Source organism: Canis lupus, chromosome 6 (genome assembly GCF_011100685.1).
Source record: "Canis lupus familiaris isolate Mischka breed German Shepherd chromosome 6, alternate assembly UU_Cfam_GSD_1.0, whole genome shotgun sequence".
Classification (NCBI taxonomy): domain Eukaryota; kingdom Metazoa; phylum Chordata; class Mammalia; order Carnivora; family Canidae; genus Canis; species Canis lupus.
The window spans coordinates 38,480,572-38,503,481 of NC_049227.1; the positions used below are offsets into that span (position 1 = coordinate 38,480,572).

At 52.4% G+C, this 22,910-nt stretch overlaps 7 non-coding genes across 7 annotated transcripts; 3 read left to right on the forward strand and 4 right to left on the reverse strand.

Annotated features, from left to right (window-relative positions):
- Positions 1–2,390: 2,390 nt before the first annotated feature.
- Positions 2,391–2,462, reverse strand: TRNAP-CGG. The gene has a single exon. It is a non-coding gene; the product is annotated as a tRNA-Pro (tRNA).
- Positions 2,463–5,846: 3,384 nt separating this feature from the next.
- Positions 5,847–5,919, reverse strand: TRNAK-CUU. Its single transcript has one exon. It is a non-coding gene; the product is annotated as a tRNA-Lys (tRNA).
- A 4,966-nt stretch (positions 5,920–10,885) lies between these two features.
- TRNAK-CUU lies at positions 10,886–10,958 on the reverse strand. Its single transcript has one exon. It is a non-coding gene; the product is annotated as a tRNA-Lys (tRNA).
- A 220-nt stretch (positions 10,959–11,178) lies between these two features.
- TRNAP-AGG lies at positions 11,179–11,250 on the forward strand. Its single transcript has one exon. It is a non-coding gene; the product is annotated as a tRNA-Pro (tRNA).
- Positions 11,251–14,188: 2,938 nt separating this feature from the next.
- Positions 14,189–14,261, forward strand: TRNAK-CUU. Its single transcript has one exon. It is a non-coding gene; the product is annotated as a tRNA-Lys (tRNA).
- A 3,145-nt stretch (positions 14,262–17,406) lies between these two features.
- Positions 17,407–17,478, reverse strand: TRNAP-UGG. Its single transcript has one exon. It is a non-coding gene; the product is annotated as a tRNA-Pro (tRNA).
- Positions 17,479–18,352: 874 nt separating this feature from the next.
- TRNAK-CUU lies at positions 18,353–18,425 on the forward strand. Its single transcript has one exon. It is a non-coding gene; the product is annotated as a tRNA-Lys (tRNA).
- The last annotated feature ends 4,485 nt before the right edge of the window (positions 18,426–22,910 follow it).

A 22,910-nucleotide genomic window follows, 5' to 3' on the forward strand; every position in this document is an offset into this window, starting at 1 on the left:
GACAACCATGTGAGTAAAGGAGTCTACTGATGCTGTTAGACTTCAAGTCTTCGCAGACAAGTTCCAATTGAACAGATACAGGTTATACCTGCTATTCCCTGTTGAATTCCTGACCTACAGAATTCCTAAGCATAAAAACATATTGCTTTATTTTATTTTACTTATTTATTTGACAGAGAGAGAAAGAGACAGAGAGAGAGAGAGAGACAGAGAACAAGTAGGGGTAGCCGCAGAGGGAGAAGCAGGCTCCCCACTGAGCAGGGAGCCCAACAAGGTGCTTGATCCCAGGACCCTGAGATTACAACTCTAAGACCACCAACCAAGCAAAGGCAGAGTCTGAAGCTCCCGGACTGAGCCACCCAAGTGTCCCAAAATATGTGGTTCTACACCACTAAGTTTGGCAGTGTTACACAGCAACAGTACTATCAAGTGGTAACTCTTAAAACAAAAGGCAGCAAACATATTTAATAGAAGAATTTTGGAGGCTTCTCTCTGAATTCTGGAACAAAACAAGAATGCCTTTTATCACATTTCTATTTTATTGGAGGTTCTAGTTAGTGCAATAAGACAAGAAAAGTAATTAAAAAGTATAGATAAGGATGGGAAGCAATTTTTTAAAGGATTTTATTTATTTATTCATGAGACACACAGAGAGAGAGAGAGAGACAGAGGGAAAAGCAAGCTCCATGCGACACAGGATTCAATCCCAGGTCTCCAGGATCATACCCTGGGCAGAAGCCAGTGTGAAACCACTGAGCCACCTAGGCTGCCCAGGAGGGGAAGTAATACTGCCATTATCCATAGATGACATGCCTGAATATATAGAAAATTCTATAGATTAGAAATAATATGTAAGTTTTCACAGTGTCACTGAATTCAAGATTAGTACATAAACATTGATTGTATTTTTGTATATCTGCAAAAAAGGGAAAATCATATCCAAACATATAATTTACAATAGTATCAACAATATCACATACCTAGCAAAAATTCTAATGAATAATGTACAAAATCTACCTTAGAAAAGCATAAAACACTAGGTCACCTGTGTGGCTCAGCGGTTGAACATCTGCCTTTGATTCTGGGGTTCCAGGATTGAGTCCTGCATCAATCAGGCTCCTCCATGGAGCCTGCTTCTCCCTCTGTCTGTGTCTCTGCCTCTCTGTGTGTCTCTCATAAATAAATAAAATTTTTTTTTCTTTTTTTAAATAAAGCGTAAAACACTATTCTGAGAAGTTAAAGAATCCTTTTTTTCCTTTTAATTTTTTATTTATGATAGTTACACAGAGAGAGAGAGAGGCAGAGACACAAGCAGGCTCCATACACTAGGAGCCAGACATGGGATTCGTTCCTGGGTCTCCAGGATCGCATCCTGGGCCAAAGGCAAGCGCCAAACCACTGCGCCACCCAGAGATCCCAAGAATCCTCTAATAAACAAGGGATACATCATGTTTATGAGTTGAAAGACCCAATATTGTAATGATGTCAAGTCACCCAGAACTGATCTACAGAATCGATGCTAAAACAGTTGAAATCCCAATCACTATTTTTGTGTAAACTGACAAGCTGATTCTCACACTTACATGAAAGTGCAAAGGGTCAATAATAACCAAAACAAATTTGAGAGACTAACACTCCTGGATATCAAGACTTACCCCTAAAGCTAAACTGGTTTGGGCACAAGGATAAACAGACGTGGAACAAAGTGGTGAAGTATCAGAACAACATATACTCAGACTCTTTTTTTTTTTCCCCAGACTCTTGATTTGTGAAAAAGTTGCATTACAAATCAGCAGCAGAAATGATGATCTTTTAAATAAATCAAAGTTAGAACCATCCCTGTTTAACAGATGGTGAAAGTAAGGCCTGCCTGGCTAGGCATCTTGTCCTCAGCCCAGAGCCCACACCCCGGGCTGGGAGGATGCCACGCCCCCGGCGCCCCCTCCCCTCCGTGCTGTGGTCCCCAAACCCGAAGGGACGTTTTTTCTAATCATGAGCTCGGTCAGCGTTTGGACCCAGGGCCTCTAACCCCGCAAAGAGTCATGCCCCAGGCCCAGCGGGCCGTTATTGCAGGCCACAGATACAAGCCACATCTGTCGCTTAACATTTTCCACTAGCACATTAAAAAATAATAACAATGAGTAAAAAGAAACAGGTAAAATTAATTGTCATAATATCTTTGATACAAGCAAAATATCCAAATTATAACTTCAGCACGTAGTAAGACATCTTACTTTTCTTGTAAAAACCTTCAAACCCAATGTACATTTACACTTGCAGCAGCACACCTCACTCGGGCCAGAGGACCCCCAGAATACGTAAGGGCCCGGAGCCCGCACCCCACGAGCGGTCCGGCGCGTAAAATAGCGGAGAGGAGGAGCGCACACCGCGGGCTCGTCCGGGATTTGAACCCGGGACCTCTCGCACCCGAAGCGAGAATCATACCCCTAGACCAACGAGCCTGGCACGCGAGGGCGGTTACCGACGCTTGCCTCACAACTGTTTGCACGCGCGTGACCGGGCTCGTTCCCGGGTGGGCTGAGCGGGTCCTGGGAGCCAGGCGAGGGGCTGAGCGCTGGGGTGGCCCTGGGGAGGCCCCGCGGCCCTAGGTGGGCGGGGGCACAGCCGCCCAGGCCCAGGATGCCGGATCAGCGGAGCCCGACTGGGGATGACTCCTGCCCCCAGGGGAGTGGGAAGCAAACTGTAGGGGAGGGGAAGACGAGGACGGAGGCGCCAGAGCACCCCTGCACCCACAGCGGAAGGAGCGCCCGCTCTGCGGGGGGACCCAAGGCCTCAGGCGGTGCCTGCCGTGGGGCCTGGGGAAGGTGGCTGGCGAGCGGGGCAGAGCAAGGGGATGGCACCAGCCGCCGTGGCCCTCCAATCCCCGGGAGGAGGCACGGTGGGGGAGATGGTGGCTCGGTTTCAGGCGCCCAGCTCAAGGCTGCCAGTCTGGGTGCGGGGAAGGAAGGGCCCTGAGCGGGGTCTGCTTCTCCCTGTGGATCCCCAAGCCCCCAAGGGCGGGCGACGACCCCCTTGGGAGCCTCCCGCAGTTCTGGGCAAATTGTTTCCGTGGGAAAGGCAAGTCAAGGCAGGGTAAACAGTTTAGGATTGGCTAGTTAGGATAATTCAGTGGGATATGGGACATAGGGGCTGTCCCTAGTTGTCTGGTATCTGACCCTGGGTGACTTAGGACCCGGGAAATACTGGCCAGTGTGTCAGACAAGGAGGAGGATGGGTGAGTGTGGACTCACAATTGGCTGGTTTGCATATGAAAGGTCTATTAGCAGGCAAATCGTTTTTAGGATCTCTGGGAATTAGCCAGCCGCGGAGGGGCAGTCTCTCCCCAGCTAGCACGGCGCCCAAGATGTCAAACCGTCCTAGAATACGGAGAATACAAACCGTGGTTAATACAGCTGTGAATTACATCAAGCGTTTTTACAAACATTTATGACTTTTCTTTTTCATTCCATCAATATGAGTGACTACTTTGATAGATTTTCTTGCACATAAAACCAACCTTGCTTTCCTGGAATAAATCCAGCTCAGCCCTTATGTTACTGATCCGATCTTTTTAAAGATTTTATTTTTATTTATTTATTACAGAGAGAGTACAAGTAGAGGGGGAGAGGGAGAAGCAGGCTCCCTGCTGAGCCAGGAGCCTGATGCGTGGCTCCATCCCGGGACCCCGGGATCATGACCTGAGCCAAAGGAAGGCCCTTAACTGAGCCACCCAGGCGCCTCACTGCTCCAATCTTTTTAAAAGAAGTTAGAACAATCATGCTGTGGGAGTGATGGCCCGTTCTCCCTGCGAAATGCCCAGTCTGGCTAATTTGAGACAGAAGAGGGTACCCTGGCCCCCAGCTCAACTCTGGCTCTGCAGCTCTCAGAGGCCAAGGACCCAAGTGACCACCAGCTCCATTCCCCCTGTACTCCTGTGACACAGGGTCATTGGTGAGTTATAGGTAGAGACTACACTGGATGGAGCTGTCACATAAAGGAAACTTTATTTGAGGCAAATAAGGAAATCGTGGGGAATAGTTTCCAAAGCCATGAGAGTCTTGCTGGTGACAGTTTTAATCTCATTAACCCCATGGGGGACAGTTTTACAAACTCTGACCAGAGGCTCTCCGCCAGGGCCTCGGGCTGGTGCAGTACCTGTAGCCAATGGTCCCAGCCTCCCGTCCACCCTCCTCTGTCTCCGCAGCTCCACCCCTACCTCTCTGGGGAAATGTACTCAGAGCCACTCTAAAGCCCCTGAGATCTAGGTCTGAATCCTGCTGCAAAGTCAGACCTTGGCTGGTTACAGCCCATCAGGTATTTTAGATGGGCCACCTGGATGGCTGTGAGACAAAGGTGCTAAAGGGACTCCGTGAAAACTGCTTTTTTCACTCCTTTTCCTGTTTACGTTCTTGCTGTAGGATCTGCACCCCCCGCCTCATAGGACATAACATATGTCCTCCTTGCAAAGGTCAAGGAATTAATGATTTCCTTGGATCCTTCCAGCACAACAGATAGCATCTAAGAACTGGTAGGTGGGAGTCATCATGAATGTTTTCCGAGACCACTGATTCATCAGGACCCCTGGCTTCAGGGTATAAGTGACTTAGGAGAATACCTAACTCCCCTGTGCTCCTGGACGCCTGAGAAAACATGTGCCTGGAACCACCGTTGTCAATAAAACTCTAGGCCCCAAGCAAAGACGAGACTCACTCTTCTCTCCTTTCTGAATCTACCAAGGAGGTTATGACGAAGCCCCGTGGGCTTCTAGAGCCCTCATCTTCCTTTCAAAAGCAGTGGATCCAGAGTTCAGTGCTCTCCCCCCACCCCCCGCCACCCCCCGAGGTAGCTGGGGCCGGTGGAGTAGATTGGAGGTGTTCTCTCCATGTTGACCCAGCTTCAGGCGAACGGAGCCTTCTCCCTTCTCTGAACCTCCCAGCTGCCCAGCCACCCTGGACACCTGCCACCCTAGGACTGGGTCTCCTGGGATGGGGGAGGAAGTTTTGAAACTTGTGCTAAAGGAAGGGCTCCAGGTTTCTTCTCCAGATCTAGGGCTGGGCAAACAGACCCCCATAGGTGCAAAACCTCCTGTTCCCTGCACCTGTGGACTCTGTTCTCTGACCCTGAGGCTGGCGTGTCCCGCACCTCCATAGCTCCACCCCTGCCCCTCTCTCCATCCTTCCCCACCGCCTGGGAAAAACCAGAGCCCCACCCTTGGTCCTAGCTGGGAAAGACTGCGTTGGGGGCTGGCAGGCTGTCCTCGGTCTGTGACTGAAACTCAAGGTAATTTTCACAGGATTGAATTCCTTGCACTTGGGAGGGGGCTGGGGAGAGGGGAGCCTTCAGCCCCTGCATCTCCAGTGAACTCAGAAGCCCAGGATCAGGAGAATGTCACCCCTTTATATTTAATTTACATCTGCACCCACTCTGGGAAGGTCCAAGGAGTCAGATCCAAGACCCGTCCACCCCAGGGGTCCAGGCAACTGGGCAGTCCTCGTCTCTTCAAAATAGTTAGGAAACATGCTCACCCGTGGGTTGGGGTAGGAGGGCATCTGAGTGTGGCATGTGAGAAGCCTGAATTGCAGGAATGACTCCCCAGAGCTATGCTATTCCTGCTGTGCCTCCAGGGAGGAAAAACACACCAAAACCTCATAATGCAAATGCAACTCAGGTCCACAATCTGTGTGGAAAGGACTAGGCTTAGACCTTTCCTGAGCAACTCTAGTGTCTCACCTTCTCCCTGCATGAGGCTGTGAGTCTTCCAGAAGTTGCGGGTCCAGCCCAGGGGTGTGGTCTTTGGGTGCAACTGAAACCATTAATCCTATTCACCGAGGCTTGTAAAAGCTTCACGCCCAGCGTGGGGTTCGAACCCACGACCCTGAGATTAAGAGTCTCATGCTCTACCGACTGAGCTAGCCGGGCACACCAGCCCTACCCCCCAGGGAAGGGAAGGGGAAGCGGTGGGGGGCAAGAGACCCCCCCCCCCCCCACCACGACCAGTACTGTCTCCAACATGATTCCTTTGCCTGAAACTGAGAACCGGGCAGCCCCGGTGGCGCAGCGGTTTGGCGTCGCCTGCAGCCCAGGGTGTGATCCTCTTAGACCTGGGATCGAGTCCCACTTCGGGCTCCCTGAGTGGAGCCTGCTTCTCCCTCTGCCTGTGTCTCTGCCTCTCTCTCTGTGTCTATGGATAAATAAATAAAATCTTAAAAAAAAAAAAAAAGAAAGAAAGAAAGAAACTGAGAACCTCAGGATTGGAAGCAGCAAGGCGGGGTGGGGGGGACGACCGCCTGGTCCGAAATTCATGGGGAGAAAGGGAGGCACACTGACCCAGAGGGTCAGAAAGAAGGAGGCCCAGGGGCCCCGCAGCACTGGGCAGCAGCTTCCTGGGTGGCCCCGAGGCCCGGAGACTCCACCGTCCCTGGGCCGGGATCCAGCAGAGGCCGGCGGTGCTTAAGCGCCCTCTTCCCTCCCAGCTCCGGGGTGGGAACCCAGGTGGCCCCCTCCCTGGCTCCCCTCTCCTCCCGTGGCACACAGCAGGCGAGCGCCCTCTTGCAGCCTGGGAAGACAGGGGCACGGGGGTCAAGGTCCTGGCGAGGCCAACGCGGTGCCTTCTGCGTGGCCCCAGAGCTCTCGCCCACACCCGAGGAGTCTCACTTTCAAACCCCCAGTCTCCTCCCCCGGTGCCCCCCCCCCACACCTTGGGGCGGCAGCAGGGCGTGAAGCGGGAGACCCAGAGGACCCCCTAGCGCCCCAGGGGACTGCAGAAGGTCAGGTCAGGGCCACCCTCTTCCTTTCTGGTTGGTTTCCAGAAGGACCACCTGCCCACGAGGGCGGCGCCTGGAGGCCCCCACGGATGGCACCGCCGGCGAGGGGTGCCGGCCAGTGCCCAGCGCCGGGACAGACACTGCGACTTCAGGGGACCCAGAGCCACACGGTGGCTTTGGGGACAGAGCCCAGAGGAGGACGGGCTTGGCCAAGGACAGGAGGCCCGGAACTGCCCCGGATCCCCGTCCCTCTCCCCTCTGTTAGCAGAAGAGATACGCCTGGGCTGGTGGGGGGTGCTGGTGAGTGGGGAGGGCAGGCTGCCCTAGTCTCGACTTTGAGGCCCCTGGGGAGCTCCCACGTGGTCCTGAGGGTGCCCCCAGCTCCGTGGCCCAAGTTCCTGAGCCTGGTGACAGGCGCTCTGGGGGAAGCTGACCCCTGGGACTCTGGGACCGGCAGTGTGGAACTTCACCCTTGGTGGTGGTGGGGGGGGGGGGGTAAGTGAGCAGAGTCCTCCCGCCTTGGGATGGGCATCTGGGACACTGCTGCCCCTGAGTGAGGGGGAGGCAAGTGGACAGAATCAAGAGCACAGGTATAGTCAGTTTGGCTTGTTGGTCTAGGGATATGATTCTCACTTTGGGAGTGAGAGGTCCCAGGTTCAAATCCCAGATGAGCCCTCTCTCTAATACTTTTTCTTCTCCGGGTAGCTTGTTACCTGCAAAGGGGACCAAGGTCCACCCAAGGCCAGGTAGGAACTAGGACCCAGAGACTCATGGTTATCCCTGACAGTGAGTAAAAGACCTTCCAGTCTGCAGAGCTGGCCTGGACCTTCACTTTGTCCTCTGCTTAGACTGTCCCAGCGTCTCTGACTCCCCATCCCTACCGTCATCCCTGCCCTCTGGCATGGGGCATGGGGCATGGGGCAAGGGATGGAGCAAAGACTGATGGTATGTCTGCTTTCCCAGTGTTCTGGGGTGGAGGGAAGCTGCAGGGCACAGGGTGCCCAGCCCTAGGAGCATCTCCAGGGGTCTTAAAACAAGTTCCAGAGTTGGCATCCCCAACTCCAGATATGAGGGCATACTCCTCCCTGGCCAAGCCTGTCTCACCCACGAGGGGATATCAAGTCCATATGCCAGATGGGTGAGGGAAATAAGTTAGAGCCACCAAAGACCACCAACCAAAGGGACTTTTTTTTTGGCCTAAGCATTTTTTTAAAAAGACCTTATTTAGGGCAGCCCCGGTGGCACAGTGGTTTAGCGCCGCCTGCAGCCCGGGGTGTGATCCTGGAGACCCAGGATCGAGTCCCACATCGGGCTTCCTGCATGGAGCCTGCTTCTCCCTCTGCCTGCTTCTCTCTCTCTCTCTCTCTCATGTGTCTCATGAATAAATAAATAAATCTTTAAGAAAAAAAAAGACTTTATTTATGGGCAGCTCGGGTGGCGGTTTAGCGTCACCTTTGGCCCAGGGTGTGATCCTGGAGACCTGGGATCAAGTCCCGTGTTGGGCTCCTGGCATGGAGCCTGCTTCTCCCTCTGCCTGTGTCTCTGCCTCTCTCTCTCTCTGTGTCTCTCATGAATAAATAAATAAATAAAATATATAAAGACTTTATTTATTCATGAGAGAGAGAGAAAGAGAGAGAGAGAATGACAGGCAGAGGGAGAAGCAGGCTCCTCGCAGGGAGCCTGACGCGGGACTCAATTCCGGGACCCCAGGATCACGCCCTGAACCAAAGGCAGACACTCATCCAGGCATCCTGGATGTTTTTCTTGTTTTAGATGTGAGAGGTCCTGAATTCAATCCTAAGAGGCCTCTTTTGCTGAAGTAGGCAGTGTGGGGCCTAGCCGTGGTGTCTTTTCAGATCACGAGGGAGGGATACCTCCAGCAGGCCTGGGATCTTGACACCTCAGATTGGGGAAGGCTAAAAGGTTGGCCTGGGTCAAGGTGTTACTCAGACATTGACAGGATCCTCAGGTGAGACTGGGCTCAGGGTGCAGCCACTTCCAAAACAATCACCTCCAAACCTCTGCCCAAGGAACCACCAGCATGAGCTCACTGTGATGCCAGCTACTTCTGTTCCTAAAGCACTCAACCTCTATACTCAAGGTGATGCTTTTGGCTTTGTTCTGTGGTTTCCAATCTGTGTCTGGAGGCACCTTTAGAGTATTTTAAAATTCCCAGGGATATTTTAAAGTTTCGAGAGAAACAGCAATACTCAGTATCCATCAGACACCATATTCTGTGAACTACTAGCTCAAGGCAGTTGGATTTCAATGTCTGACGATTGCTATGTTTTTGCAAACCTGGGTTTTTCCGCAGTATCCGTGCAAGCAGTGCAAAAAAATCAATGTGAAATAGGAACCGACAATAGCACTATGCAAACTGATTCTAAGGCTGGAGAGGCAGTACAGGCCCTACCTGGGCACATATCCCAGTAAAATATAATTGTTATTTAGAAAGAATGTTGGGGTGCCTGGCTGGCTCAATCAATAGAGCATCTGACTCTTGATCCTGGAGTTGTGAGTTTGAGCCCCACATTGGATGCAGAGATTACTTAAGCAAAAATTTTTTAAATTAAAAAGAATATAAAATTACCTTTTTTCCCTGAAAAAAAATTTAATATACAGGGTTGAATGGTGTTCTCCTAATTCATGGCCACTCAGAACCTCAGAAGGGTGTTTTTTTTTTTAATTTTTAAATTTATTTATTCATGAGAGACACAGAGAGGGGCAGAGACATGAGCAGAGGGAGAAGCAGGCTCCCTGCTGGGGAGGGGGAGCCTGATGCTGGACTCAATCCCAAGACCCTGGGATCATGACCTGAGCCAAAGGCAGATGCTCAACCACAGAGCCACCGGCCGTGGAGCCAAAGGCCCCAGAAGGTAGGGTCTTTGCACGCAGAATTAGTGAAAGTGAGGTCATCCTCAAACAAGGTGGGCCCCACCCTAATAGTTGGTGTCTTTATAAAAAGATTATGTGATTATGTGAAACACAGAGGCTGATGGAAGGAAGAAACCTATATGGGACTGGAGTGATGGGTCCTTAAGCTAAAGATGGCCCTGGCCACCGGAAGCTGGAAGAGGCAAGGAAGGGTTCTTCCCTAGAGCCTTTAGACAGAGTAGAAAAGGTGGCCAGCTGGCACCTTGACTTTAGACTTTGGTTTCCAGAAGTGTGAGAAAATATATTTATGTTGGTTTTAAGTCACTCAGATTGGGGTCACTTGCTATGGCAGCCATGTAGAACTACAGAGGTACTGAGTCAGCAAGACTTTTTTTCCAAAAAGTGACTGCATTGTATGGACCTACCTAGTAAACCAAGCTTTCTTTTATGCTAAGAACATAAGGAAAGATTCCTGAGACTAAAGGTGCCCCCAAGGGAGAAGAAGAAGGGGCCTTCTGACAGGAGGGGACCGGGTCCTCCAGCTGGGGACCTGGAGTTCCAGGGGCCCAGGGGAGGGGCGAATCAGCCTGCGGTGTCTCTTCTAGAGGAGCCTCGGTTCCCACCAACACAGAGAGAAAACCCAGTCCTGTCGAACACTGAGCCGGGACTCTAACAGTATAAACCATTGCAAAAGAACAGAAAATCATCTGATGGGAAACCTATACCCTTCTTCTCCCTCTCCTCCAAAATGGAAAACAAAACTCCTTGCCTCCATTTCCCTTTCACCCAGGAGAGTGGAGCCAAGTTGAGACGCCATCCAAATGCAAGGCCACTGACCTCCAGGCTGGGGTGGGGGTTGGGGGCAATTCTGAGCAGTCCGTCCTCAGGCACAGGGTGGGGATGGGGGGCTCTGCTTGGGAGCCTCCTCCTGGGAGCCCCATCCAGGACCTGGAGAGTGGAGCACCCTCCCATCACCCCCAACACACGCACACTTCAAGCTCTGGGACTGAACCTGTTCCCCAGTCAGACGTGGGGGCGCAGTGACTAATCTACAAGATGATAGTCTTCTCCCGCCAAACTGGGGGACCCAAATATTTACATTGCTTCACTCAACCACTCAGAAGGTGCGATGCAGAAGTCCCCCTGGAAGCATCTGCCACTGGACTAGATTGTGAAAAGCCTCTGGAAATGATAATACTTCCCTTGCATTCCGATATCTTAAGGCCTCTTTATCCATCAAAACCACACGCCCAACGTGGGGCTCGAACCCACGACCCTGAGATTAAGAGTCTCATGCTCTACCGACTGAGCTAGCCAGGCGAAGACGAGAAGTGTCCCTACCTCCCTGGTACTCTAAGTATCAAAGGCAAGTGCTGCAAAGAGCCGAGGTTGCAACCTGCCTCAGGGCGGGTGACGCAGGCCTAACTGCCTCCGGCGCCAGGGCAGTGGGAGGCAGCGCACCAGGGCGTGGGAACGCGAGGCGGTTAACCCGGACCAGTAGAGAACTAGAAATAAGTTCGGGTAGACTCTCCCCGAGGGCGGCTCGTTGGTCTAGGGGTATGATTCTCGCTTAGGGTGCGAGAGGTCCCGGGTTCAAATCCCGGACGAGCCCTAGCTTTTTCCTTCCTCAACCAGCCCAGGGCCTCCTGCAGGAACCAAATCGGCCGGATGTGCCACTGCCTGCTCAGCCCGCTACCCCGCTTGGAAGGGCCAGAGTTCGGCCCGAGTTTCTGAATCGCTGAGGCCCGGATTTGAGCTCCACGTTGAGTTGAGGGAGCCGAGGCCTGCAGAGAGACCTCCAGGAGCAGCCGGATCACAGCCGGAGCCCGGGCCCCCCCGCCCCGCGCACCCCCTGCAGCCCCTGCGCTCCCAGGTGGTTTTCCCCGCCTGGCCCCAGGGGGGCGCTGAGCCGGTCCGGCGGGGCTCGGCCCGCGACCCTCTCCCTCTTCCGCGGGAGTGGCGGGGGGCCCAGGCCGGGGAGACCCCCTGCTACAATCCCTGGCGAGCCAGACTCTGGCTGCCTCCTGTGGGCATGACCAGGGCGGATTCAGGGAGCCCCCGGGACACCCAACACACACCCCCTTCCCCGCCGTCACCCTGCAGAAGGGGACAAGTCAGGCCGCGGGGCAGGGCCAACTCGAAATGGACACTTTGACTTTAACCCCAGGTTGTCACCTCCCCTTGCCCCTCCTGTGACCTGAACGAACAAAAACTGCTGGTCCATTTCAGCCTGTGGCCCAGTGGCCAGCTCACACCGGGTCGCTCTGCTTTAATGTCTAATGTCGCCCCAACCTTCTCCTTGTCGATGGGGTGCCCCACTTCCCCCCAGTCAGGGGTGACAGCAGAGGCCTGATGGGGAGCCTGAACTCAAATTCCTGCCCAGCAAACAGGAGGCCCCACCTTGTGTGATCTGCTCCTGACCCCCTCCAAACGGAAAGGAGAGTCCTCTTCTCCCCCCACAGGGGGGGCACTGTCAAGAGTCCTCTAAGTCAGAATCGGTAAATAAGAGCCAGAGTTTCAAAGCATAAAACCGAAAATGTCCAAGATGCAACTGAAAATCACTGGTCATAGTAAGAACCAGGAAAATCTCAACTTGAAGGAGGAAAGGTGATTGAAAGACAAAGATTCTGGAGCTGTCTGAAAAGGAGGGGACAGGTGGGAAAGCCACTGTCCTAAAAATGTTTGAAAGAGCTTTAAAGAACCTGCTGGAAACAAACATAAAAGTTGAAAGTCTCAGAGATATAGAAGATATAAAGAGAAACCACATGGAAAACTTAGAGCTGAGGAATGCAAGAACTGAAATGGAAAGCCTAATGGCTGGACGACAAACATGTGGACGGAAGGGAAGAAAAAATCAGTGAATGTGAAGGTAGAACGACAAAAATGACCCAACCTGAAAGAAATGGAAAATAGACTTGGGAGGAAAGGAAGGAAGAGAAAGAGAAGGGAAGGAGGGAAGGAGGAAAGGAAGGAAGGAAGGTGCCTCAAGGATTTGTGGGACTTTAATAAAATATCTAATGTCGGAAAAAAAAAACAATTTTTTAAAAAATCTAATGTAGGAGTCGCTAGAGACCCAAAAGGACAGGTCTAAATGTATTGGAAGAAATAGTAGTAGAAATTTATTTGTATATTTTTAATGATTATTCTTAAGTAGCCTCCATGCCCAACACAGGGCTTAAACTTAAATCCTGAGATCCAGAGTCACATGCTCTACTGACAGAGCCAACCAGGTACCCCTGTTTAAATATTTTTTAAATACAGACTTTATTTTCAATAAGAAAGTTTTTTAAAAACATTTTATTTATTTATTCATGAGAGACACAGAGAAGCAGGCTCCATGCGGGGAGCCTGATGTGGGACTCCATCCCGGATCAAGGATCATGCCCTGAGCTAAAGGCAGACGCTCACCTGCTGAGCCACAGAGACGTCCTCAGACTTCATTTTTTAGAGCAATTTTAGGTTCACAGCGACACTAAGCAGACACTGAGTTCTCAAAATCTGTCTGCCCCCACACATGCACAGCCTGCTTCATCTCTGTGCATTTTTAAAACCCACCTTCCTCCACTTTTTAAATTTTAAAGCACATATAATATTGCCTCGCTTGTAAAAGTTTTGCACTTTTGCGGGGTGTGGGGAGGGTGGGGGCAAATATCTCTACCAATGCAGTCCTTTTGTTTTAAAATACCCCCAGGGGAAAAAATAAAAATAAATAAAATACCCCCAGGGCCATGCACACACCCCTGGGCTGTGTCCAGATTCCCTGCGACCTCCTCACTCCTCCCTGCATCTGTATTCAGGAGGGGCCGGCGCCCACCTGGCAGTCAGTGGAGTCTGAAATTTCAGTGGATCCTGAGCAGATTCACTGAGGCCAACCATCCCCAGAGTTCGGGGTAGGGGAGGGCGGCGATCTGCTGGGTCCTGCCTGTTTACCTGAGGTTCCTCCTTGTTCTAGAGAGCCAGGCCAGGACCAGGGGTGCAGTGGGGGCTGCTCCAACCCAAAGCCACCTGCATGGAGCCTGCTTCTCCCCCTGCCTGTGTCTCTGCCTCTCCCTGTGAGTCTCTCATTAATAAATAAATAAAATATTTAAAAAAAATAAAATCATAAATAAAAACAAATTGATTTTAGATAATTCCAAGGAAGTGTATTGGAGTTTTCATGCGACCAAGTGGAATCTGGTGGGTCCAACAATGATTATAAGTACACAGGTTTGCTTGATTACGTAAGGGAGGATGGGTCCCTCTGCACTTCGCCATCCCCATGTTGCACGTCCTGGGTGGTGGGGCAGCTGGCCCGGATCCGCTCTGGTCCTGTCCGCCCTGCAGTGTCCCCGGCGGCCGCGGAGCCCATCTGTCTGTGGGTCAGGGTGACACCTCCGCCTCCACCCGTTGGGGCCCCGCTTCCCACTGAGCAGTTCCGACAGGCAGGGTGCTGGGAGGGAACTCCAGAGGTGGTCACGGCCCCACTGTCCCCAGAACCTGATCTGCCCAGCCATTTGGTTGCGGAAGCCAATCAAATTCTGAGACTCAGCTGCCAGAGCTTGGCTGCATCTGCCTGGCTAGCTCAGTCGGTAGAGCATGAGACTCTTAATCTCAGGGTCGTGGGTTTGAGCCCCATGATGGGCATCTTTTAAACCAGGAACCACTCAAACCTCTGGGACGTCTGAGCAATTCCTGGCATGTTTGGTTTAGGCACAACCTCTTAAACTCAGCAACAGCGCAGGAGGTGGGGAGGAGCAGCCTGTCACCCCATACTACCACCTTGCCAAAGCCACCAGAGGCGATGAATGACATCCCCCCCTTACACTGGGTTCTCCAGCCTCCGTATTCCTCAACTTCCTCTTTGAGCTAAGTAACCTTAGAAAAGGATCTGGACCTAGCTATGTGAGAAAAGCCACCCACCCCAGTCTTCTCTTGGGTTCAGTCAAGGGAAGGAGCCGCTCCTATTATCTCACAGACAAAGGACATCACTGCAGGATCCCACATGCACAGTCGTGAAAAGCTCAACTTTTACTAAATTGTCCCTTTGGGGGTGAGGGTGCACCTGGGATTCCAGGGCATGATCATCACTCAATGGGAGGACGCCCCTCAGGACAGAGGGCACCAGACCACTATGAGTAGGTGAGGGTGACAACCCGGGTGGGCGTGACCGCGTGTCCTGGGGACTGCAACACCACCACTGCCAAACGCTCTCAAAAGGAGGGTTTGTCTAGGATTTGACCCTGAGACCTCCTGCACCCTAATCCAAAATCATACCCCTAGACCCCTAGACCATCAAGCCACCCCTCTTGGCTCTGGCCTCCCTGGTTGGGGCCCGTCCCCTTTCCTGGGAGCGTTGGGGAAGGATTTGATTCAGGTGTCTATGGACAAGAGGAGAATGGTGAGAGGGGATGGTCAGCATTGCCACACACTAACACCCCAAGTCAGCAAGTCCGCAGTCCGGATTTTGGGGTGGCTGCTCTGCTGCTCTTCTCTCGCCTGTGGAAAACTGAGACCATCAGCTTGCGAAAGCTCCCCCAGGTCCTCCTTCTGTCATCAGGTTAAGGGCTGGGCTGTGGAATGAAGCTGAGAACAGGGTTTGGACACCCCCACACACACACTGCCCAGGACAAGATCATACTCTCTCCCATAGGACCCCACCCCTCCCGAGCCATACACTGGAGGGACCCACTGCTCTGACCTGAGTGTCACCCCATTTCTGCTGAGGAATCTGCCTCCTGGACTCCAAGATGCACCTCCCAGCACAGGCACAGTCAGAAGGGACCCTAAGGGATGGTGGCCGTTTAAATGTGAAAAAGGACATTTAAAAATTTGGGTAGTGGGCAGCCCCGGTGGCCCAGCAGTTTAGCTCCGCCTTCTGCCGGGGTCGTGATCCTGGAGACCTGGGATGGAGTCCCACGTCAGGCTCCATGCGTGAAGCCTGCTTCTCTCTCTGCCTGTGTCTCTGCCTCTCTGTCTCTCTATGAATAAATAAATAAAATCTAAATAAAAAAATAAGAATTTGGGTAGCCCTCAAGGGAGACACCCTGCCTTGCCACTGTCCATCACTGGGGTCAAGGTGCCTCCTTGTCCACTGAGCACACCTGGCCTTGGGGTCCATACCTGATCCAGCCCCTGGGGTTCAGCTGGGATCTGGGTCTGTTGCAGTCGGTCGGCCGGGCCCCCTGCTCAGCGGAGTCTGCTTCTCCCTCTGCCTCTGCTCCTCTCCCTGCTCACTCTCTCTCTCCCTTTAAAATAAATCAATAAAAAATTAAAGATTTATTTATTTATTCATGATAGAGAGAGAGAGAGAGAGGCAGAGACACAGGCAGAGGGAGAAGCAGGCTCCATGCAGGGACTCGTTCCTGGGACTCAATCCCGGGACTCCAGGATCTCCCCTGCGGCCAAAGGCAGGGGCTAAACCGCTGAGCCACCCAGGGATCCCCAAAATCAATAAAATCTTAAAAAAAAAAAAAAGCGAAATCTAGCGCTGGGTGTCCAGATTGGGGCAGACCCTGAAGGAGAGATGTTATTAATTCAGAAAAGGATTTTGGAGAGGAACTAACCTGCTGGTGGAAGCGGAAGTGGTTCCCTTTTAAGGGATGAGAGTCTTAAAACGTTTTCATCACAGGAGAAGAAGGTGCTGGCCAGGGAGCTTAATTACCTCAATTGCCTCTCACCGCTCCCCCCCCCCACACACACATCCCAGTGGGCCCCAGGTCCTGCGCAGACCTGCTCCCCTCAGAGACTCCAGAATCAGGAGGCATCAAAGGGGCACCCAGCATCACCACCCTGGGGCTTAAGTGAGGAAACCAGGGGCTGTTTAGGTGAGAAAGGAGGCCCACCTGTCTGCACCTGTGCCATAACCCCCAGGCCAGGCTTCACTCTGGGACTGAGATAAGGAAGCTCTTCCGGGACTACAGGCCCCTGAAATTTCCACCAAAGCCTCCAGCCCTGCCTGTATTAGCCTTTTATTTTCTATACTCTGATACTTTGAAAATGGGGCCTTGCTGACGCTGGAGAGATTTTCCCTCCCAGGGTTGCCCAATTCCTAGAGACAGCAGATCCTCCTAAACGGGGCATTTTTAAATGAAAACCAAACATTGCGGAGTCCACAGCCCCCAACCACCTCTCAGGTGGGCGTCACTATCCACCTGCCAGGGTCACCCCCAGGCCAGGAAACACAAGCAGTAGGTCCCGGAGGCACTGAAGTCGTTCAGACGGGCAGGTCCCAACTTGCTCGCTCAGCCTCACCTGTCGCTCCCCTGAAACCGCAAGAAAAGCTCTCCCCCACATTTTCTGTGAACTTCCTCGGCTTCCGTCGCAATACCAGGTGCCTCCCCTGTGCCCCGCCCACCTCGCACCCCGCACCCCCAGCCCGGGGGCCAGGCGCACCCCTCTGCTTCGGAGCTGTAACAAACCATCCTCTCCACGGCTGCTGGGCTCCCCACACCCGAAGAGCATAAAACCTCCCAAAACACTGCCCCCCCCGCCCCCGTGGCTGGGGCACCTGTGGGACCCCGACTCTAGGCCTGGCCCCTCCCCATGCTGAATTTCCACTGTGGTTTCCTTCCTTGTCTGTGGGAGGCCCTTCCGGTAGCCCCGCGTTTGCAAGCATGACCTTTCACACCCCAAAGCAAAAACAAACCACAAACAAACAAAAACGCCCAGAAGTTGGGGCGCCCCCTGACGCTGGCTTACCTGGTGGTCGCCCGCACCCACACGGGCCAGGTCTCCTGCTCTGGGGGCAGACCCACGTGTGGGGGACCAAGTTTGCTCCGGTCAAAAAAGTGGGCTCGTCCGGGATTTGAACCCGGGACCTCTCGCACCCAAAGCGAGAATCATACCCCTAGACCAACGAGCCGCCCCGGCGCTGCTTGGGGACGGGTGTCGGTGGAGACCTGTGCCCCCGGTTCCGCGCTCCGCTCCCGGAGCCCTGGCCTCCCGATCCCTCGGGAAGTGTGTGTGTGTGGGGGGGGGGGGGTGGAGGAGGGTGTAGGGGTGCGCAGCGCAGCCGGGACCTGCAGGGAGGGAGAGCGGCGGCCGGCGGGCCGAGGCCCTCACAGCGCCCCGCGCCCCCAGATGAGAGGCCCTCCCGCGGGGGGAGCCTGGTGGCCCGGGTGACACGGGGGTGTCTCATGGTCGATCCCACGCAACGTGGGACCCAACTCCCAGGACCCTGAGAGGAGGCTCTGCTGCCTCCCCCGCGGCCAGAGCGGCCCAGCCCCCCTCATCTCGCGGAAGGACCCCGGGGCTCCCGTCCTCGATCGGGCCCCCCTGACCTGGGCTTGGCCCTCCAAGTCCCTCGCCACGGTGGCACCCCGATGCAGGGGTCAGAACTGGGGTCGGGGCTCGCTTCTGCCCAAACGCTCCCAGCTCTCCCTCTGGCGCTAAGCGGGGGCCCCGCCCCCGCGGAGGAGGGTCCCCCTGGCGTGGTCCCGCGCCCGGGCCCCGGCATCCTCCCGGTTTGCGTCTCGTCCCCTCGGAAGGGAGGGGTGCTCCGGGCGCGGAAGCCGCCGGTCTCCCCTACGCGACGCCGCTCGCGTGCCTCTAGGCCACCTCCAGGCCGACGGGACGAGGCGGGGCGGCAAACAGTGGCCCCTCGCTCCCTGCTGAAAGGACCCCGAATCCGGCGATCCAGTCCCGGGGGCAGCGTGCGGGACCAGGCCCGTCCCCACGACCGCTGGCAACGCCCCCCAGTGCCCTAGTCCCCCGCGGAGCGGGGCCGCCACCCGCCGGCCCGGCTAGCTCAGTCGGTAGAGCATGAGACTCTTAATCTCAGGGTCGTGGGTTCGAGTCCCACGTTGGGCGTGGCTTTTGTCCTGCTGACCTTACAACGAGAAACAGGGGATTGGATTTGTACTGATTAAAACCCTCGGAAAGCGGAATCTGTTGCTGGTCCCAGGGAGCCAGCCTCCAATCTCCCCAAGGCAAGGCGACTTGCTTTCCTTCATTGCTATTTTATCATATATGTTTTGTCATTTTGAATAGTTGAAATTTATTCAAAAGTTCCAGATGCAGTACACGCAGAGGTCGGGAGCCTCTCCGAAGAGCCCCCATACTAGGAACTTAAAGTTGTCAAGATCTGAGCATGGGCTAACACCGCCAACCCAAGAACATCACCCAAGGCAGGACTCCAACCCAGTACTTAGGAGGTTAAGTCCCAGCTCTAGGGACTGAAGGAGAGAGCTACAGAAGACGACTTGAAGTGGATTTTCAGCTAAAGGTGGAAACTTCTGAACTCTGGCCTGGAGGGAGGACCTAGTGGGGCCCCATTTATATCGGGGGTGCTCTCCCTCCCCCACCGCCTCCTCCAATAAAGTGCCCCCACCCACCCCCAACCCACCACACAGGCTTCCCTCCCTGGCCTGTTCAGCCCTGTGCCATCTCTCCCCTTTCTAAAATACAAAGAAAATGAGTATGGAGGGATACTCTAAGTGCAGGTTAGACTGTCAGCTCCGGGAGAAGCAAGCAGAGAGGGAAGTGTGGGTTCCTTTCTGTGGAAGGGTAGGAGAGCCTGAAGGCTTAGACACCCGGATCCTGAGGCTCCGCATCTGTGAGTCAGGGTGTCAGGTCCTCTGGATAATCTGGGTTTCCAGTGGTCCAGTCCTCCAGGTGCATGTGCGGCTCTAGCATCCAGCCTCTCTAGGTCCTGGCTCCACGCTTCCAGGGGTGGGAGTGGGCTAGGGAGTGAGGAGGCACCTGGCAGGTACCTCTTGGTATGTGGGCCAGGGCTCCCTACCCATCCAAGAGACTGTACTTGGGGCCCCTGGGTGGGCCCACTCACTTAAGCAACTGATTCTTGGTTTCAGCTCAAATCCTGATCTCAGGGTTAGGATATTGAGCCCTGCATGGGGCTCCATGTGTCTCTGGCTTAGGGCAGAATCCACTTGGGACTCTCTCTGCCCCTTCTCCTGCACCATGTACTCTCTCTTTGTCTCTCAAATAAATAAAAAAAATTTAATAGACCTGGCCCTGCTTCCTGATGATGTTCATGGCTGTCAATGCCAGTGTGTAGGGGCCATGCCAGGTCATAGATTTTTTTTAAGATTTTATTTATTTATTCATTCATGAGAGACACACAGAGAGAGGCAGAGACACAGGCAGAGGGAGAAGCAGGCTCCATGCAGGGAACCTGACGTGGGACTCGATCCCGGGTCTCCAGGATCACACCCTGGGCCAAAGGCAGGCGCTAACCCACTGAGCCACCCAGGGATCCCTTAAATAAAATCTTTAAGGAAATAAAAAAGTAAATGTTAACTGCATGTAAAAAATACCTTATGGCAACATCTGGACTCGAGAGTTTGACCAAACATTTGGGCACCATAGCCTGCCCAAGTTGGCAGAAGTTAACCATTGTGGGGTCTTACCAAGTGCTAGGCTTCTTTCTTAATAAGAGGGGATGCAAGGTACACGAGCTTACCTTGTACCTTGGATATGTCAGAGTACCTGCCGGACCAGAGAACAGTCACTCCCAAGCTTCTCAAAGATGCTGGGGCCTCCCCTCCACTGCACAGGTGTTATTTCCTCGGTAAAGGCATTTCCTCCAGGCTCTGCCAAGATAGTCAGCAGTGGGCGTTTGCTCTGATGATGTAGGACCGCTCCAGCTTGCCTGTGTCTCCGTCCTTCTGATTCCTTTCTCCACAGATTGCTGTGGCATTTCTGGCAATTCTCTTTCAGCTCATGAAGCCGTGCCGACTGTGTATCATAACCAGCTTGAGGGACTCTTGCCAGGGGGTTAAGGCCTGTATCAAGGAAGAGTCCCCTGCAGATCATCTTTCCTTTTCCCAGCTTTTTATTCTCCCCACCCTGATTCAGGACGGGTTACTGCTGACACGACATCCAGGTGCTACAGCTTCCGGTGTAGTTGCCCCCCTTCCAAGCAGGGCCAGTACTTTCTCAGGTGAGATGGAACCTCAGTTCTGGGCCGGGTGGCCTGGAGGAGAAGTAGAAGCAGGTCCTGAAGACATGACACATTGTCTCATAAAGTGTCTGTCTCACCTGAGGTTCATTCCAGCCTTCAGGCAAGGAGGGTGGAGGCCTCGGCCACATGTGCAGGTTCAGAGACACTTCCTGCTTCTCCACACATCTTCCCACCCAGCCCCATTCCAAATCTCTGGGTCCCGCTTCTTCCCTCCCAGCCCCTGACATTGGCAGGAGAGATTTGCCGAGGGTGACAATTCCACTTTTTCTCAACATTTGGTATCTCTACACTGAGGAGCCAAGCCTGGTCTTCAGCTTTGTTGGCCTTTCAGCTGCAGCACATGTAGGATGCTTTCCGCGCTGCCGAAATGCTTTGAATTGGTGATTAGTCAATGTGAGCATGTCATTCTTTCGTTTCAGTGCATGAAAGATGCATTAAAGATGCTCAACAACAACCTAACCAAGACCCATCCTCTGAAAACTATAAAACACTGATGAAAGAAACTGAAGATGACACAAAGAAATGGAAAGATAGTCCATGCTAATGATTGGAAGGACAAATATTGTTAAAATGTCTGTACTGCCCAAAGCAATCTACACATTTAATGCAACCTCTATCAAAATACCAACAGCATTTTTTTTCACAGAACTAGAACAAACAATTCTAAAATATGTATGAAGCCATAAAAGACTCTGAAGAACCAGAGCAATCTTTTTTTTTTTAAGATTTATTTATTCATTTAGAGAGTACACAGTGGGGAGGGGGGGCAGAGGGAGAGAGAGAATCCCAAGCGGACCCCACGATCAGCGCGGAGCCCGATGGTGGCTTGACCTGAACCAAAATCAACAGTCAGATGCTTAACAGACTCAGCCACCCCGGCACCCCTAGCCAGACAATCCTGAAAAAGAAGAGCAAAGCTGGAAGCATCATGATTCCAGACTTTAATTATATTACAAAACAATATGGTACTGGCACAAAAATAGACACATAGATCAGTGGAACAGAATAGAAAACCCAGTTAAAATATTCAAGTAATCTCTACCACCAAGGTGGGGGTTCAAGATCAAGAGTTGCATGCTCTTCTGACTGAGCCAGCCAGGTGTTCCAAATAAACCTACAATTATATGATCAATTAATCTTTCATAAAGTAGGAAAGAATATCCAATGGAAAAAAGACCGTCTCTTTGACAAATGGTGCTGGTAAAACTGGTCAGCTACACGCAAAAGAATGAAACTGTGGACCACTTTCCTACACCATACACAAAAATAAATTCAAAGTGGATTACAGACCTAAGTTTGAGATATGAAACCATCAAAATCCTAGAGGAGAACATAGGCAGTAATTTCTTTGACATCAGCCATAGCAACATCTTTCTAGATGTCTCCAGAAGCAAGGGAAACAAAAGCAAAAATAAATTATTGAGACTACATCAAAACAAAAAACGAAAAACAAGAACTTCTGCATAGTGAAGAAAGCAATAAACCCATGGAATGGAAGATGTTGACAAATGACATGTTTGATAAAGGGTTAGTATCCAAAATATATTAAGAACTTAAAAAACTCAACACCCCCCAAAATAAATAATCTACTTTAAAAATGAGCAGAGGGAACCCGGCTGGCTCAGTCAGTGGAACATGTGACTCTCGACCTCAGGGTTGTGAGTTCGAGACCCACGTTGGGTAATGGCTTAAAAATTCAAAAAAAATTTTTTTAAAGGTCTTTATTTATTTATTCATAAGAGACACACAGAGAGAGAGGCAGAGATGCAGGCAGAGGGAGAAGCAGCCTGACATAAGACTTGATCCCAGGTCCCCAGGATCATGCCCCAGGCTGATGGCAGGCACCAAACCATTGAGCCATACAGGGATTCCCCCCAAAATAAAATCTTTTAAAAACCCTTTTTAAAAAAATGTTTTTAAAACTCTATGCCTGGGTGGTTCAGTCAGTTAAGTGTCTGCCTTTGGCTCAGGTCATGATCCCAGGGTCCTGGGATGGAGCCCCAAGTCCGCTCTCTGCTCAGTGGTAGAGTCCACTTCTCCCCTTCTCTCTATCCCTTACCCCTGCTTGTGCTTGCTCACTCTCTCACTTTCATAAATAAATAAATAAATAAATAAATAAATAAATAAATTTTAAAAGCTTTTTTTTTTTAGATTTTATTTATTTATTCATGAGAGACACACACAGAGAGAGGGGCAGAGACACAGGCAGAGGGAGAAGCAGGCTCCATGCAGGGAGCCCAACATGGGACCCGATCCTGGGTCTCCAGGATCACACCCCAGGCTGCAGGCGGTGCTAAACCACTGCACCACCAGGGCTGCCCTAAAAGCTTTTTTAAAAATTTAAAAATAGATAGAAGGCGGAACGTCTGGGT